Source organism: Euprymna scolopes, chromosome 3 (assembly GCF_053919585.1).
Source record: "Euprymna scolopes isolate OS-2025 chromosome 3, ASM5391958v1, whole genome shotgun sequence".
NCBI classification, from domain to species: domain Eukaryota; kingdom Metazoa; phylum Mollusca; class Cephalopoda; order Sepiida; family Sepiolidae; genus Euprymna; species Euprymna scolopes.
Genome location: NC_136484.1, coordinates 12,958,367 through 12,977,412, shown reverse-complemented (window position 1 = coordinate 12,977,412; position 19,046 = coordinate 12,958,367). Strand labels below are relative to the sequence as shown.

Below are 19,046 nucleotides of genomic sequence, written 5' to 3'. Positions count from 1 at the left end.
TAATAGTTAACTAAATATCATACTCCCATTCGAAAACGAAAAAAAAACTAATAGGGAATTAATTAGAATGAATGTTTAAAAGAATAAAACTTAGCATGGCTCTTTTGCTAAAAAAAATGCACTTCCGTTACCCATATAAAACAAAATTTATGTTCTTTTATAATAAACAGAAAAAAAGGGGCATTTTTTTTCTTTTTTTGGTCTTTAGGCCAAGCTGAAAATATAGTGTCTTTTCTGATGCTCCACTTAAATTAAGTTAATTGCGCCTTGGTCAATGCAGGGGAAAACTTTAATACTGGGACAATTACTACTTGTTTTTGGATACTCCCTTTTTACCCTTGTTTTATGGGAGCTTCCCACTTTCACATTAAAAACGACCTTGTGTCATATTTGCTTTCGTGGAGAAGCAAATAAATACCTAAATAATGAGAAAAAAGGAGTGTTAAATATGAATATCAATACACAAAACAAAACATATTTATAGGAGTATAGATATTTATAGGAGTATGGATATTTATAGGAGTATAGATATTTATAGGAGTATGGATATTTATAGGAGTATGGATATTTATAGGAGTATAGATATTTATAGGAGTATAGATATTTATAGGAGTATGGATATTTATCTGAGTAAAGAGAGATATTTAAAATCAAGACAACTGTATTATCACAAAATCAATTTTAACTGATTTTAATCTCAAAAATGTATTTGATTGAAGAATATTTATGCAGTTCTTTGTGAAATCGTTAAATTTAATACTTTATTACTTATTATTTGTTTTGAAACGCCGTTATGCATTTTACTCGTATTCGCCTAAAGTAAATTTTCACCTACTTTTTAAAATCATAAACATAATAACGTCACCATATCTGTTCACATTTATTTCTAATTCCTTTATGTGGTACTTAATACGAACTTGTAATTCGCCGCAGCACGGGTGGTAGATGTGTTGAGGGCATGCATGAATTCTATGAAGTTAATAAATAAAAAGTAATACACTACTAAATAATATAAAATAAACTTTTTTATTTCGTTAAAAGAAATTGTTTTTTTCGTGTGCGGCAAAGTGGCAGTCGAAATGAAAGAAGGAAAGGAGGAAGAAGGTGAAAACTTGCGAGCGTGAGTAAAAATGTCCGACTATGTGTTTTGGCGAAGTGAGACAAAGAGAGAGTCAAGCAATGTTCTTTTGCGTGCGAGAACAGTTGTCATTTCAGCTACTGAATTCGCTCGTTGAGCGTTGCTGTTGGTGTCGGTTATCCCTTTCTTTGACGAGAGTTCACCGTAGCTTTTATATTTCCTTAGCGGCTCCCAGAGGCTTGAAAAGATATGTGTTTTTTTTTTTAATCGAGTCCTGATTCGTCACAAATTCATATTTTTGACAAAAGTTAAACAACAGAAAGGTGCTTTCAGCTACGTCGACCATTTCTGAAGTGTCCTGCTTTTTACCAAAGAGGTTTGGTATAGGTGAGTGCTGTAATTCCCACGCAAACGAATTTATAATTTTTTAATGAAAAAATATTTTTTTTAGAAAAATAAAATAAGAAACAGCACAGATGACAGTACTGCAGAAGTTATACGATGGCTATCCTTGTCAATAATTCTAATTTGTATCGCACGAATTGACTTTTTAAGTATTTTCATTTTTGTCTAACCATCGTCGCAAGAAATACAACATAGAAACCTGTTTTTTTAATTTGTTGATTCTTTTTGCCGATAGCAACACTGAATAACGGAAGTAAATGAAACTCTGTATTTATTTTCTGAACACTAATTAGTTATCCTTCACTCTTAAATACAAAATATAAAATAAAACGTATACGTATTTCATTTAAACTAGAGTTTAGTTAGTAAACTCCTCTAATTATTGTCTATTTGTAAATTGTTAAATAATTTACTTGAAATATCGGTCCATTATACCTTACAGTGGCACAATGTTCAGCGAGGGGCATCGCTGAGTCGTCGCTGTACAACTCATGCTCTCTACAAATCCAATTCATGAGTACAGGACCATTGCCCTCACCCTCAAAATGCAATATCGGATGGTTTAACGCTTGAGGGGACGGCTAAAAGCGTCAGACGACCAACGTCTTTGATATAGTTTCAAGTGAGAGCCACATCATACCACCTCACATCTTCAAAGTCGGCTTGAAAGAACACCAAAGTCTACCCGGATGTGCTGAAGAGTGTAATGATCTCTTATGGAAATCTGTTTATTTCTGGTAGACCGTGATTGTTGCAGCAGGACTCGGCGCCGCCCCACAAGTCTTTGCTTCAGAAGGAATGCTACGACTTTTTAATATTCTTTTACTGCCCCCCTTCCCTCACCGAGCTGGAACCGCTAGATTACTTCGTTTAGCCATACGTGGAAAACATACGAACATGACTTCCACAGCATCAAAGCCGGCCTGATCGCTGAGTATTCGTGGAAATGGCATGCTCCCAGTCCCGGACTAGAATCGAGGCGCTGATTAAAGCTGAAGGCGGCTACATTCAATAGATTAAGCTCTACTACATAATCAAGGTCCCTGAATTAATTTTCTCGATAAAAGTTTTAAAATAAAGCTGTAGTGTTGTTGTCTTTAGGGCGACAATCTAAAAGTCTTTCCCCGTTATTTTCCTACTTTGCTGTACGGGTTCGAGCCTGCCTTCCTACTACCACTTTTTTATTTTTTTGCTCAACACACGCATCCAAAGACCCGGACAACTCCGGATTGAAATGCTACTTACGAAATAAAGTAAAGCAATGGGGAAATTTAGATAATGGAAATAAATTCAAATTACTTGTTTTCAAAACAATGGAAAGAGCCTTTTATGATTATATTCCACTGACAGATACGCAGGCATAAATAAGCTCGTCAATGCTTAACATGGTGCGAGGCATGACGTTGGTAATCTCCCAAATAATGTGTGGGAATTTCTCTAGCTGCATCAAAGAAAATCGGTTTAATCGCTTAGTGTTCAATAAAGTCGATTGAGTGTCTGTTTAATATTTCAATCAGCATTTGTGTTCAAATGATTTTTACGGTATTTTCCTTAAGATCCAGGTCTTGCTTTATATTCAGCAACCGGTAGTATACGAAATTGTAAGCGAATTATCTCCCCCCCCCCCACACACAGAGGCACACACCCACTCTCACACACATACAAACATACATATACAAACATACACCATTGCCCTGATATATTATATTATTCCTTCTTTCCTTAGAGTCAAGGTGTGAAAATGTGTATAAAACGTATAAAACGGTGCAAGTTGATCATTCAGTTTGAAATTATGTGAAAGTTATTGCATCATTATAAGAATAAAGATAATACCTGCATTTTCTTATTTAAACGTTGTTTACTAATAAACGTTTAAAATGCTCGGCGAGCCCAACTAGTTATTATATAAGCTAGACAACATCATTATGTGCGATATATATATATATAAATATATAATATATAATAAACAATTTGTGATAAATTGTAATACGATAATTTATGAACATATTCTTATCCGCTTTGAAATAATTTATTTTATTCCATGTTAACTAGTTTAAAAAAATATTTTTGTATACTTTAGTAATTATAGAATAGCAACTCATTGACATTGTTAGTAAATTACAAAAAACAGAATATAAAACGTTTAATTAAAAGAGAAAAAAAAGCATACGTTAACCTGCCGTGACCAGGATTCGAACCTGGGTTACCACGGCCACAACGTGGGGTCCTAACCACTAGACGATCACGGCTAACAGTAAACGCTGTCAGTATTAGCTCAAAGTTGTCTACTAAACTCTGACCTACATTTTCAAGACTCAGCTGATGTGTATACACACACAGCCGCTGTAATAAAGAACATTGTTTCTCCTTCTCATTAAGGCTGTAATGACGATCATAATATAATTATTACAAGAAAATCAATGTTTTTTTAGATGCAAACTAAATTTTATTGAAGTCTAGTGTCGTAGTTATCGTTTATAGCCATTAAATAAAATCATCAGTTACTTTCAAACGCAAAGCAGCACTCTGCTTATGTGTGACTAAAGTTAATTTCAACCGCATTTTGATGAATCAAAAACGCAAGCTGATGTCGACATTTATTTATAAACAGGCCATATGTTTGTAACTCGCGATATCTCAGTTATTAGAGCGGACTGTAGATGTTATTAAACAATGGGTATCTTAAGGCCGAGGGTTCGAATCCGTCTCCTGAGATTTTACTTTTAAGTAGGTGTTTTTCATTTTAGCATGATATTTGTTGCCAAAATATAGAAGCACACATTCGGCTGTTGTTTAGGTTGTTAATAAATTTTGAGACTACGATTCCGTGTAAACATTGTTAATCCGACTGTATATTCCTTTAATCCAAACGAATTATTTCACCTATACTTTTAAATAAAAAAACATACTAAATACATATATGGTTATCTTTAACTAGTTTAGACACGCTCTCTTTTAACCGCTCGTTTGAAAGAACATGTCAATTATTTACTTCAAGGTTCTATTATTTTATTCTACATGTTGTATTTTTAAATATACATTGTTTCTAATAAACCTTTTTTATTGTTAATAATGTTCAATTCATTTCAAATATAGAAATTGTGTATATTTCAACCTACTATTTCTAGCTGTTTCTTAATATATAATTTTTCTTACGCGAGATGTTAAGATTAATGTATATCGTTTAATATCAGCAAATATGAATAGTATATAAAAAGTTCCTTAATTTGATTTAGCGTATGTGCTTATTATTCTGTATGTTATAAAGTTAGTGTGTGTGTGTGTGTGTGTGTGTGTGTTATTTATTTCGTGGGTAACGCTTATAGTGGCAGCCGTTTAATTCATTTCTTGTAATGAATATTTTTTTTTTAATTCAATTTTTACCCCAAACCAAGCACAGTGCCACTTTGAAGCAGGGGTCTACTATCAGGGACTTAATTAGCAGGATATTTATGAAGGGAGCTGAGTAGACAGATGTTTGTTAACATTACACTTGAACTTCTGCATATCAGTGCAGTTGGGAAAGCAGAATCCCGGAAGGGAGTTCCAAAGATCCGCAGTTCTGGGGAAGAAACTATTGGAGTAAAAGGCTTTCTTGCACCTAGGGATCTCTACTGTAAAGGGATCAGACTTAGTAGCTTGTCGCGTTTGTCGGGGGTAGTTACGTCGGGGGGGTACAAGTGTTTGCAGTTCGCCAGAACATTCACCATTAAAGTATTTGTAGAACAGGCAAAGCGATGCAATATCTCGCCGATGGCACAGAGGCTGAAGCCTAGATGACAGTTCAGGACCTATCAGGTTGCCGACTCTCTTTTGAACCCAAGAATTATTTATCAGTTTTGGTTTTGGTTTCGATTATAGTTGATGGCACTCCCGTCAATAAGGTTTTTGTAAAAAATTATACTAAGACTTTTTCAAAAGTTTTGGTTTCTGTTTTGATTATAACTGAAGGAACTCAAGTTATTATATATATATATATATATATATATATATATATATATATATATATGTACACACACATACATACATATATATATATATATATATATATATATATTTAGTAGAAATGGTAATTAATAAAAACCTGAAGAAAGTGCTCAATACTGTTGAAGAGAAAATATGCGTTTTATTTTTTATTACCGTAATTATTCTGTTAAGTTACATTATTGTTTCAGCTACACTGCCGTTTTTTTGGGGGGGGGGGGTGCCGTCATGTAGCTTCCTCAGACTTTTACAGAAAATAAAAGTCTGTAAAAGCCTGAGGAAGCTAAATGACGGCCAAAAAACGGCCGTGTAGCCGAAATAATAATTTAACTTAACAGAAAAATATGGTAATAAAAAATAAAACATACATACATATATATATATATATATATATATATATATATATATATATACATATATATATATATATATATATATATATATATATATATATATATATATATATATATATATATATAAGTCAATTTTTGGTACAACAAAATGGAAGGAGAAATTTCAGAGGAAACATAATTTAATTTAAATACCAAAAAACAAGAAATGGGCAGGTGAAATTAAAATTTCCTTAAGGCCTTATCGTCTGACCCTCTAAGAGGAAACGTCAGAATGATAGATTAAAAACTAAGAAAACGAATGAGGGAAGAGGGGAATTTTGGTTTCAGTTGGAAGAACAGTGAAAAAAAAAAAAAATTCTCACTGTTCAGGTGGTTTTAAATCAATGAATATCTCCAACTGATGTTTCAGAATCTTTTGTCTACACAGGCTAGGTCGAGAGTTGTTAATAACTAACGCCTCAATGATATTGAGATGATAGTTCGACCTAGCACTGTATAAAACAGAAAACCACCCATCGGAATATTGATCGGCACACCTATTTATACTCAACAGGTGATTGCCAATGGCGGACTCATGAGCTTGGGAGTGCCCGGATGTTCTCGAAACCTGGTGTAGTTGAATATCCCGAGGGATATGTTGGGATATTCTCATTTCTAATCTTTGGGATGTTTTGCCAACGTAGTCAGCTCCACACTGACAAACGAATTTATAAACAACAGAGTTCTTTTGAATGGTTGGCAAAACATCTTTACGAAAAGAAGAGAAAAAGGTTCGAGTTGTGTAAACTACTCTAAGCATAGTAGCTGGAAAACAACGTTGAGTAGCAGAAGAAATCCTTTTAACAATATGAAGGCCATCAGGACTCAACCATGGTAATTTTAGATAAATGGGACAACGTGATGGACCAATATGTTTACCACTATTAAATGTAGTAATTTTACGTTCAATAGTAGATTTTATTATATTAATGGGATATCCATTATTAAGAAAAATATTTATGATTTCACCAAGTTCCGTATCAAGAAATGTAGAAATACATTGGCAGTTCAATGTGTTTTCCTACAAGATGAAATCCTGTTTAATTCTAATACATATAATTCGTTACGTAGTAAACACCTTTTACTTTGGGCCACGGTTTGGAAAGAACTATCTTTCTTTGATAAACTCCGTTTTTCTAGGTTTTTATCCATCGGCGATAATTTTACCCGTATTAAATGTACTTCTTAGTATTTTAGTGGTGAATGCTCTGACGAACTGCAATCACTTGTGCCCCCACGACGCGAGCACCCTCGACAAACCCGACAGGCTACTAGATCCCACCCCCACACTGTAGAGGTCCCTAGATGTAAAAGATCTTTTTACTCCAATAGTTTCTTCCCCAGAACCGCAAGACTCTGGAATTCCATTCCAGGTCCCTGCATCCCCAACAGTACTGACGTGCAGAAGTTCAAGTGTAACGTGAACCGACACCTTGCTGCCCAAATCCCTACATAGTACCCCAGTAGTTGTTGCCCCTGATAGTAGCCCCCTACACCAAAGTGGTAATTTGTCTTGTTTGGGGTGAAAAAAAAATTTAAAAAATGGATAGTCCTTAATACACGGAGTTTCGAAGAAATACTTTTCTTCTCATCAGAGGTTAGAAATTAGAGTGAAAAGCACATCTTATTTTTCTTTTATTAATATTATTAGAACCATTTATTTTTTCTGCTTGTACACATTTTTGTGAATTATTCGATGGATTTCTGCCTTTGGATAATTATGGACCATCTTCTTCCAATTACGTGATTCCTTGGATCTTACTTGAACAAATAGAAATTCTGTTAACTTTCTTGAAGTTTTACATTTGGATTTTACCGTCACTGGATTTTTTTATTTTCCACCAGACTATCCATTCGTGTGTAATCACATTTTTCTTTACCATATTCCCTCTGCTTCACTTTGTTTTTGTTTTCAAGTAAGATCTTTGACTTACTTGTTGTTTCATCAAATACTTCTGCATGCAAAATCCGATCTCGCATTTTGCTAATTCCTACCCTCTGATGAGAAGGAAAGTATTTATTCGAAACTCCGCGGATTAAGGACTATCCATTTATCTAGTGATTCCTTTTCAGATTAAATGTGTTTTTAACTCATTCCAAAGTGGTTTTAACATATTTTATTAACTGTTTGCTCATATTATAAGCTCTATTTCCTCTTTGGTTTTATCGAGCTTTTATATCTGGCTGAGATAATTTTATAAATATTAATTCTTTAATGTTTATAATTTACTTTAATTTTACCGTCTTGGATCATTTTGGTAAATTCAATTGTAATTTTCATATTATATATATATATATATATATATATATATATATATATATATATATATATACACACACGCCAATTTGGGGTCTAAACACTTGACATTTTTAAGGTAGGTTATGTGGGCATAGATCAGACTTTTTAATTTATTTTAGCCTAAAAAAGAATGTAAAGTGGTCAAAATTTAATCTCTGTGGTGCCTACCAAATTACTCAGCCAATTTATGTTCTGAACATTTGACATTTTGCATAAAGGGTATTCAATGATAGGGCAATATAGTTAATCGGTTTGGGTCGAAAATTTGAGCAGCCAAGGGTCAAAGTTCAAACGATTTGACCTTTCCGGTATCTAGCAAACTATTCAGCTAATTTGTGGGTCTAAACATTTGTAATGTATGTATAACCGGTATTCAGACATGCGGCAAACATTTTAATCGTTTGGGGGCAAAAATTATCTTGCCAAATGGTCAAATTAAAATAGTTTACCCTCGCAGATTCTACCAAATTTCTCTGCGCATTTCGGGTCCAAACACTTGAAATTTAAGATGTAGGTAACTTGGCCATGGGTAAAACTTTGTATTTTGATTTTAAACCAAAATAATAATGTTACGAGGTCAAAATTGGGGTCATAGTTTAAAAAATAAATTTTGGCCTAAACATTTGAAATTTCTTATCAAGCATCACGTAGGGCAAGTTATGAACAGTACATAGGACCCATGAAAAGCAGGGATGAACTGCTAGTATATGTATAAAAGTGAAAATTACTGTCTGTCTGTGTGTGTTTGTGTGTGTACATTTCCCTACCAAGTAATTCTCTCAATATGATATCATATATATTTGTACCAATTTTTTCACCTATATTTTAATAATTTATAAGGCCTGTGTTTTATATACCTGCAACGCCATGTAAATTTATCATTTGTTTAAGTTTTGGTTATTTTGTGACGTGCAAATATGATTACAGCTGTTTTAATCAGGTGTAAAATAAAGAATTGTTAAATGTTTTTCAATCCGTTAGCCTTTCTCCTCAACATAGAATTAGGATTATGATAAATTTATTTAATCTTACTATATTGTAATTTTAATTTTTAATAGAATGTCGGAAATTAGTATCATTTCTAAATATAAGTATTCATATTTTTAGAACTTGTGCGGATTTAAATGTTGTCCGTACTGTCGACAATCCTGCAAAAATATTAATGGAGAGATTGAGAAGGGTAATGAATAACACCATTCAGTAGTGCGAGAAAGGCGCATCGAAATGGTATATAACATGGCTATATATATATATATATATATATATATATATATATATATATATATATATATATATATATATATATATATATATATATGGCGATTAAGCTACACTGAATATTCAGCGTTTCATCCACTCTAAGACACTTCAGCGATTACAAGACCCCCTAAGATGTGATATACCGGACATTATTTCTCGTTCTCCCGTAACACTCGACATGTTTTTGTTTGTTTTCTGTGTGTTTTTTTCTTTACCAAATAAACGATTCCAAATAAATTAAATAAACAACATAGTCGGCGAGGTAGAAAAATCGATTTTATCCTTTTATAAACAACAGTATATAAGTAAATTCTTTTTATATTAATATAAAAAAAATATGCGGTCTCGTTTATGAACATAATAAACGCTTTTATTAAAAAAAAACATTAAACAAGTAAAAATATTTTTAAAAAATATTATGGGTGGTGTGCTATAGTTTATTTTAAAAAAACAATATCTCCTTCAAGAATGATCATAAAATTTGTTTTCAATCGATATTTATTCAATAAGGGGCCAGTTTTCCTACCTAGCGAAAGGGGACGAGTTTTCTCGAGACGAGTTTTCCGGAGACGAGTTTTTCCGGGACGAGTTTTCCCGGCACCTATATGAATATATATATATATATATATATATATATATATATATATATATATATATATATATATATATATATATATATATATTACGTCAACTTGGAAGAGACATTATACTCATTTCAGTTTTATGGAGAGAAAATTCAGAGTCTTATTTTGAAGGAATCATAATAATGGACTGTTTCATACGTTAAAAACTAAATAGAAGATTATGTTTAAAAAAATATTCAATCAGTAATATTTTATAAAACTATCGCTTGCAATACAAATCTGTGAAAAGAAAATGTTAAAGGTTATACTTTTATTGTAAACAGTTTGTGAAATAATGTGTAAGGTATATTTTTTATTGAAAACAGCTTTTTTCGTATGCACACATGTATTATTGTATCACAAAGAAATACTTTTGCGATGTTTGAAACGAAATAACACTCTTCTTACTCCTACGTATATTTATAAATTATTAATTCCATAAATACTGTACCATTAGCTGATGATAACATTTATGAAAATTGTGAATTATTACCAAATAAAACAAAAGTAATTGCAAAATTTAGATAATAGAAACACATTCAGGTTATTTGTTTGCAATATTAAAGACAGTCACAATGAAAACAATCTATTATAATTATATTACACTCACGGACACGAAGTCATTAATAATCTCCTTAAAGCTTAACATTTATTAAAGTTTATTAAATTCACGATGACGCGAAACATGACGTTGGATCCTCCCCAGTAATTTGTGAGAATTTTAGCATGTTCTTCAAATAAATTTGTAAAATCTCGTAGTTTTTAATCAAAACGAGTGATTGTCTGTTTATGACTAGTATATATATTGATATAATATTAATTAAGTGAGCATTCGTATTCAAATGATTTTTAGGTTATATTTCTTATAATCGAGGTCGGATTTTGTTTTTGACAATCCACAGTATATGCGTGCGTGCGTGCGTGCGATGAAATAATTCGCTTACAATTTAAAATTGTAAGCGAATTATTTCATCGCACACACACACACACACACACACACACACCATTGCCCTGTTATATATTATTTTTCTTTCTTTACAACTCTATAATCAAGATATGTAAATGTGTATGAAAATTATCAAAATATTTATCATTCAGTGTGCAATTATATGAAAGTTATTACATTATTATTAAAATAAGGTTTATCAGAACAATTTATTATTTAATTGTTGTTTAATAATAAACGTTGGAAAACTAGTTGTAAGTAATAATATTAACCAGAAAAAATCATTATACTCGATACATTTCGGAAATGTAGAAATGATCTATTACCAAAATAATTGTGAATAATGGTAATAGGATAATTCATGAACATACTCCTATAAATCTTTGTCATTATTTATTTTATTCCGTGTTAATAAACCTCTTCATAATTTTGTATAGTTTAGTAAATATAGGGTATTAAAGTCACTAGATTTTTAATCGTTACTCAAAATAGAATATAGAACGTATAATTTACAGAGAAAAGAAACTAGTCGTTAACCTACCGTGACCAGGATTCGAACCTGGGTTACCACGGCCACAACGTGGGGTCCTAACCACTAGACGATCACGGCTAACAGTTAACGCTGCTAACTGGGAAAATAAAGTTATCTACTAAACACTGACATACATTTTCATGACAGAAAGCTGTTGTGATGGACGCAGGCGAAGTAATAACATGTTCCCCTTTCATATTAATGAAGCAATGACGATCATAATATAATTATTACAAAAAACCTCAATTAAATTATATTTTAAGATAAAAATTTAATTTTGTTGAAGTATGGTATTACATTTATCGTTTATAAACATTAAATAAAATTATCAGCAACTTTAAAAGGCAAAAAAGCATTCTGCTAATGTGCGATAAGCGTAAATTTTAACCTCATTTTGATAAATCTCAAACGCAAGCATATCACTGTCGAGATGTATTTATAGCTTAGGCATGTGACTGCTGCTACGAACACGTAACTCGCGATAGCTCAGTTGGTAGAGCGGAGGACTGTAGAAGTTATGAAACGATGGGCATCCTTAGGTCGATGGTTCGAATCCGTCTCGCGAGATTTTTTTTAAGAAGCTGTTTTCCATTTTTACCGTAATGTTTTTGGCTAAAATATTAAAACACACACTGCTGGTGTTTAACTTGTTAGTAAATTTTAAGGCAGCGTTTACGTATAAACATTGTTAATCCGACTATATATATGTCTTTCATTCAGATGAATTACTTCATTTAAACTTTTAAATGAAAAAATATATTAAATTTATGTACGGTCTTGTGGAACTATAATTTACTTTAACTATTACTATTATTTTATTCTATATGCTTTATTTAAAATATGCATTGTTTAATATAAAATAGTCTTTTATTATTATATCCAACTCACGAACACGATGTCATAAATACTCCTGTCAATGCGGAACGTATATTAAATGTTATTAAATTCACAATGACGCGACGCAACGCATGGACATTGGTAATCTCCTAAGTAATATGAGAGAATTTCTGCAGCTGCCTCCAACAAATACCGGAAAAATCGTTGTGTTTTTAATAACATCGATTGTCTGTTTATGAATACTATTTTATTCAGCATTTGTTCATATAAATTTTATGTGATGTTCCTTACGATTGAGGGTTTGTTTCATTTTCGACAACCAACAGTATACTTTTAAATTGTAAGCGAATTATTTCATCACAAACAGACAGACAGACACACAAACACACACACACACACACACACACACACACACACACACGCGCGCGCGTGCACACTTTTGTCCTGGTATATTTTCTTATTTTTTGTTATAGCTGTTTATTTTATTATTTTGGGTTTGTTTTACTGTACACATAGATTCGAAAATGTTGTCACAAAACAAATATATAACAAATAAATGTTATCAAAGGCAAGATAAGTTACATTTCTACCCAACTGGATATGTTTTAGTGTTTATATTTAATGTAACTTGTTTATTCCGTTCGAAAAACAAAGTGTTTATCGACGTATTGGAAAATTCAAAATGGCGGCCGACTCTCTCTCGGAGACGGTAAGTTTGGGAAAAGGAGTTATAAATAAAAAACAGTCAAAATACTGTTAAAAACCCGCCAAATATATGTCACGGTAACATATATTGAGCGAGTTTCTTACAGTTTAAAAGTCTGTTTTTTTTTTTATTTATAACTCATTTTCCCAAACTTACCACCTTAAAGAGAGAGTCGGCTGCCATTTAAAATTTTCCAATACATCGGTAAGCACTGTCTGTTTTTCGAGCTGAATAAACATGTTACATTAAATAAAAACACGAACATTTATCCAGTTAGGTAGAAAAGTAACTTATCTTGCCTTTGATAATATTTATTTGTTTTATATTTGTTTTTTGACAACATTTCGAATCTATGTGTACAGTAAAACAGACCCATTATTTTTATTACAGCTTTTTCTTACAATCTTTACAGTCAAGGAGTGTAAATCCGTACGAAAATTAGTGAACTATGCCAGTTTATCATTCATTGTGAAATTATGTCAGAGTCATTGCATCGTAACAAGAATAAAGATAATCAGGACATTTTCTAATTTATTCTTGTTTTATAATACATGTTTGAAAATAGCAGTTGGCCGGCGAGTCAAACTAGTTATTATATAAACTAGAAAAAATGATTATAAGCGATATATTATGGAAATATAGGAATGAAATATTACCATAAGTAATGTGATTAATTGTAATACGATAACTTATGAAATTATTCCTATCCGGTCTTGTAAATTATTTATTTTATTCCATGTTATTACTCTTTTTTACAATTTTGTATAATTTAATAATAAAGAATATCAAAATAATTAACATTGTTTGTAATTTACAAAACAGAATATAAAGCCTTTATTTTTAAAGAAAAAAAATATTCGTCAACTTGCCGTGACCAGGATTCGAACCTAGGTTACCACGGCCACAACGTGGGGTCATAACCACTAGACGATCACGGATAACAGATAACGCTGTTAACTGTGCTATAAATTATTTAGTAAACACTGACATACATTTATTGGAAAGATTAACCCCGAAAATATCGTACAAATTGAACCAATAGAAAAATTGTGACAGATTTTTAAGCTGAAAACATTGAAAAAATTTAACTCGTAAAATTCAATTGATTTCATACGTATGGAAAATGGCTGCATGGACGCACGCTAGCACTTTGTAAACACTGTTTTGTAAAAACTAAAAAAATAATATTTCTTTTATTTTTTAAACAACGTTAATAGTTTTATTTTTTAAGTATATTCCATAAAGAAAATAAACAACCCACTTTAAAAAGAGAAATTACGAGTGGTTTTATATTTTATTCGCAGTTTTGTGTTAGGGGTGTTAAAAATTCCTCAAAAATTCTGATACACCTACACAGACACACATACACACTAACACTTGTCCTGTATATATTATTTCTCTTTCATTACAACTCTATAATAAAGATGTGTAAATGTGTATAACAATTATCAGTCTATGCAAGTTTATCATTCGTTGTGCCTGTGAAATTATGGCATCATTATAACAATAAGGTTAATGAGGGCATTTTATTATCTAATAGCTATGTAATAATAAACGATCGAAAACAGTAGTTGTATCGTGAGCTAAACTATATTATATTAACCAGAAATAATCATTATACCTGATATACTACGGAAATGTAGAAATGATATAATACCAAAATTATTGCAATTAATGGTAATAGGATACATCATTACATTATTCCTATAAATCTTCTCCGTTATTTATTTTATTCCGTGTTAATAAACATCTTCATAATTGTGCATGGTTTAATCAATATATGATATTAAAATAACTAGTTTGCTAATCATTAACAAAAACAAAACATTGACGTTAAATTTAAAATGGAAAAAACTATTCCTTAACCTGCCAATTCGAACCTGGGTTATTACAGTCACAACGTAGGGTCCTCACGACTAGACGATCACGGTTAACAGTCAATGTCGGATTCAGCGACATAAACTTGTCTAGTAAACTCCGCCCTTGTGACAGACAGTTGATATGTATGTACACAGACGACGTAATAAAATGATCTTTAGGGTCTGCCAAACGATTGTGAAAAATGGACCGCATGTTTCCGTGACGTCAGATTTGTGTTAACTATACGAACTATGGAAAAGCAGAAGCGACTTAATGATTTTTAAAACCTTTGTTTATCTTCTTCAAACTGCAATTTATAATTAATATTTGTTATAATTTTGTTAGGTTTTAAGATTTAGACAGTTTAACGATTAATAATATTATACACATTTGTAAATTAAATATGAAATACGTTTTTACTGAATGTTCATTTGGTTACCTACGGGGTTCCATATTTTGTTCGGTAAAAAGAGACAAACAAAATATGAGGTGGGGGGGCTACAAAATGCATAATATTTCTGCAATACGATTTTCAAATTGGTTTTAATCTGACAATAAAATAACTGGCAAGAGTCATTTTTATATTAAAACTTAATATTTAAAAAAATGTAAACACTATTAATTAAAACTCTATGTTGTAACGGAACATTTGGAAAAATGGAATTTTAATCGTTTTAATCTTTTAAAAATTAATTAATTTTTAGGAAGTTTCTTTTCCTTGGTAGTTCAACTGATTATAGTATATAATTATTCGAAAAAAATGCTATTTAAAAGAACATAACAATATTAAATTTATATCATTTTTTTAATTGCAAATAAAAGGTAATTCTTTGTTTTATACGTGTATTTAAATTTTTAAAAAATACATATGTTTTACTTATGTGAACGCTTATATTTCATAATAAATAGAAATTTCGATAGATTGAAATATATATATTTCATTACATTTTGAAAAAATAAATGGGGGGTTTAAGAATAAAGATTATAAGGGCAGTTTTTAAAATTAAATTTTTGCTTACTAATAAACGTTTTAAAATAATAGTCGTCCGGCGAGCCTAACTAGTTATATAAACTAGAAAACATTATTATGTGCGATAAATTGTGGAAGTATAGGACTGAAATATTACTATAATATTGTGTAATACGATAATTTTCGAACATATTCTTATCCGACCTTGAAAATTATAGAATATCAAAATCATTGACATTTTAATTTACAAACACAGTATATAAAACGTTTAGAGAGAGAAAAAAAGCATTCGTTAACTTGCCGTGACCAGGATTCGAACCTGGGTTACCACGGCCACAACGTGGGGTCCTAACCACTAGACGATCACGGCTAACAGTTAACGCTGCTATCTAGGGGGAATAAAGTTATTTACTAAACACTGACATACATTTTCATTACAGAAAGCTGTTGTGTTTGCACGCAGGCGAAGTAATAAAATGAAATTTGTTCCCTTACACATTAATGAATAAAATCACAAACGCAAGACTATCACTGTCTACATTTATTTATAAGTAAGCCATATGACGGCTGCTACCGATGTCTAATTCGCGATAGCTCAGTTGGTAGAGCGGAGGACTGTAGAAGTTATAAAACCGTAGATATCCTTAGGTCGATGGTTCGAATCCGTCTCGCGAGATTTTATTTAACATTGTTTTTCATTTTAGCGTAATGTGTTTTGCCAAAATATTAGGACACACAATCTGTTGTTGTTTCGAGTGTTAGTAAATGTTGAGATGATGATTCCGTGTAAACAATGTAACACTGATGTACATTTCTTTTATCCAAACGAATTTATTCATCTACACTTTTAAATAAAAAAAATATACTAAATTTATGTATGATCTGGTTGAACTATAATTTACTTGAAGGTTCTATTTTTTTATTCTACATGCTGTATTTTAAAATATGCAGTGTTTCCAATAAAACAGTGTTTTATTATTATATCCCTCTCATGGACAGGAAATCATAAATAATCTCGGCAATGCTTATGTTGGGTTTGTATTACTGTACACATAGATTCGAAAAAGTTGTCAAAAACTAATATATAACAAATAAATGTTATCAAAGGCAAGATAAGTTACTTTTCTACCAAATTGGATATATTTTTCGTGTATGTAACATGTTTATTCAGCTCGAAAAACATACAGTATTTACCGATGTATTAGAAAATTCAAGATGGCGCCTCACCCTCTCTTTAACACGGTAAGTTTGGGAAAAGGTGTTATAAATAAAAAAAACTAGAAAAATACTATTAAAAATCCGCCGAATATATGTCTAGCTATGTCACGGTAACATATATTGAGCCAGTTTTTAACAGTATTTTATCCAGTTTTTTATTTATAACACCTTTTCCCAAACTTTCCGTGTAAAAGACGGAGTCAGACGCCATCTTGAATTTTCCAATACATCGGTAAACACTGTATGGGTTTCGAGCTGAATAAGCATGTTACATTGAATAAAAACACGAAACATATATCCAGTTTGGTAGAAAAGTAACTTATCTTGCCTTTGATAACATTTATTTGTTATATATTTGTTTTTTGACAACTTTTTCGAATCTAAGTGTACAGTAATACAAACCCTAAATGTTTATTAAATTCACGATCACGCGAGGCATGACGTTGGTAACCTCCCAAGTAATCTGCGAGAATTCCTCCATCTGCGTCAAGAAAAATCGTCTTATTTTAAATATAATCAAATAACTGTCTGTGAATACTATTTCATTCAGCATTTTTGTTCATATAATTTTTACAGCATTTTCTTTAAGATCGAGGGGTTGCTTTTTTTTCGACAACCAATAGTATACTTTTAAATAGTCAGCAAATTTTTGCATCACATACAATCACACACGCGCGTCCACGCGCACGCACACCCTATTGCCCTGGAATATTTTATAGCTTTTTTAATTTTATTACTGTTTATTATAGCCTATTCTTACAATCTTTACAATCAAGATGCGTAAATTTGTATAAAAATTATCAAACTGTACAAGTTCATCATTCCCTGTGAAATTATGTGAAAGTTATTGAATCAGTATAAGAATAAAGATTATAAGGGCATTTTTTCAATTAAATTGTTGCTTAGTAATAAACATTTAAAAATAGTAGTCGCCCGGCGAGCCTAACTAGTTATATAAACTAGAAAACATGATTATGTGCGATATATTATGGAAATATAGGACTGAAATATTACCATAATATTGTGTAATACGTTAATTTTCGAACATATTCTTATCCGGCCTTGAAAAGTATATACTTTATGTTAAATTATTTTATTTTATTCTCTTTTTATAATTTAATATAATTTAGTGATTATAGATATCAAAATTATTGACATTGTAATTTACAAAAACAGTATATAAAACGTTTAAAGATAAAAAAAAAGCATTCGTTAACTTGCCGTGACCAGCAAAAAAAAGCATTCGTTAACTTTCCGTGACTGGGTTACCACGGCCACAACGTGGGGTCCTAACCACTAGACGATCAAGGCTAACAGTTAACGCTGCTATCTAGGGGGAATAAAGTTATTTACTAAACACTGACATACATTTTTATGACAGAAAGCTGTTGTGTTTGCACGCAGGCGAAGTAATAAACTGAAATTTGTTCCCTTTCACATTAATGAATAAAATCACAAACACAAGACTATCACTGTCGACATTTATTTATAAGTAAGCTATATTACGGCTGTTACTTAAATCGTACTCGCGACAGCTCAGTTGGTAGAGCGGAGGACTGTAGAAGTTATAAAACCGTAGATATCCTTAGGTCGATGGTTCGAATCCGTCTCGCGAGATTTTATTTAACATTGTTTTTCATTTTAGCGTAATATGTTTTGCCAAAATATTGGGACACACAATCTGTTGTTATTTCGAGTGTTAGTAAATGTTGAGATGATGATTCCGTGTAAACAATGAATTCTTTCATATACACTTTTAAATAAAAATTTTACTAAATTTATGTATGATCTGGTTGAACTATAATTTACTTGAAGGTTCTATTTTTTTAATCTACATGCTGTATTTTAAAATATGCATTGTTTCAAATAAAACAGTGTTTTATTATTATATCCCTCTCATGGACAGGAAACCATAAATAATCTCGGCAATGCTTAA

The 19,046-nt window shown here is 31.4% G+C and overlaps 6 non-coding genes across 6 annotated transcripts; 3 read left to right on the top strand and 3 right to left on the bottom strand.

Moving 5' to 3' along the window:
* Positions 1–3,660: 3,660 nt before the first annotated feature.
* Trnah-gug (transfer RNA histidin (anticodon GUG)) lies at positions 3,661–3,732 on the bottom strand. Its single transcript has one exon. It is a non-coding gene; the product is annotated as a tRNA-His (tRNA).
* Positions 3,733–11,525: 7,793 nt separating this feature from the next.
* On the bottom strand, positions 11,526–11,597 carry Trnah-gug (transfer RNA histidin (anticodon GUG)). The gene has a single exon. It is a non-coding gene; the product is annotated as a tRNA-His (tRNA).
* Positions 11,598–11,994: 397 nt separating this feature from the next.
* Trnay-gua (transfer RNA tyrosine (anticodon GUA)) lies at positions 11,995–12,086 on the top strand. Its single transcript is given in 2 exon segments — positions 11,995–12,031; positions 12,051–12,086. It is a non-coding gene; the product is annotated as a tRNA-Tyr (tRNA).
* A 4,104-nt stretch (positions 12,087–16,190) lies between these two features.
* On the bottom strand, positions 16,191–16,262 carry Trnah-gug (transfer RNA histidin (anticodon GUG)). The gene has a single exon. It is a non-coding gene; the product is annotated as a tRNA-His (tRNA).
* A 214-nt stretch (positions 16,263–16,476) lies between these two features.
* On the top strand, positions 16,477–16,568 carry Trnay-gua (transfer RNA tyrosine (anticodon GUA)). Its single transcript is given in 2 exon segments — positions 16,477–16,513; positions 16,533–16,568. It is a non-coding gene; the product is annotated as a tRNA-Tyr (tRNA).
* Positions 16,569–18,635: 2,067 nt separating this feature from the next.
* Positions 18,636–18,727, top strand: Trnay-gua (transfer RNA tyrosine (anticodon GUA)). Its single transcript is given in 2 exon segments — positions 18,636–18,672; positions 18,692–18,727. It is a non-coding gene; the product is annotated as a tRNA-Tyr (tRNA).
* The last annotated feature ends 319 nt before the right edge of the window (positions 18,728–19,046 follow it).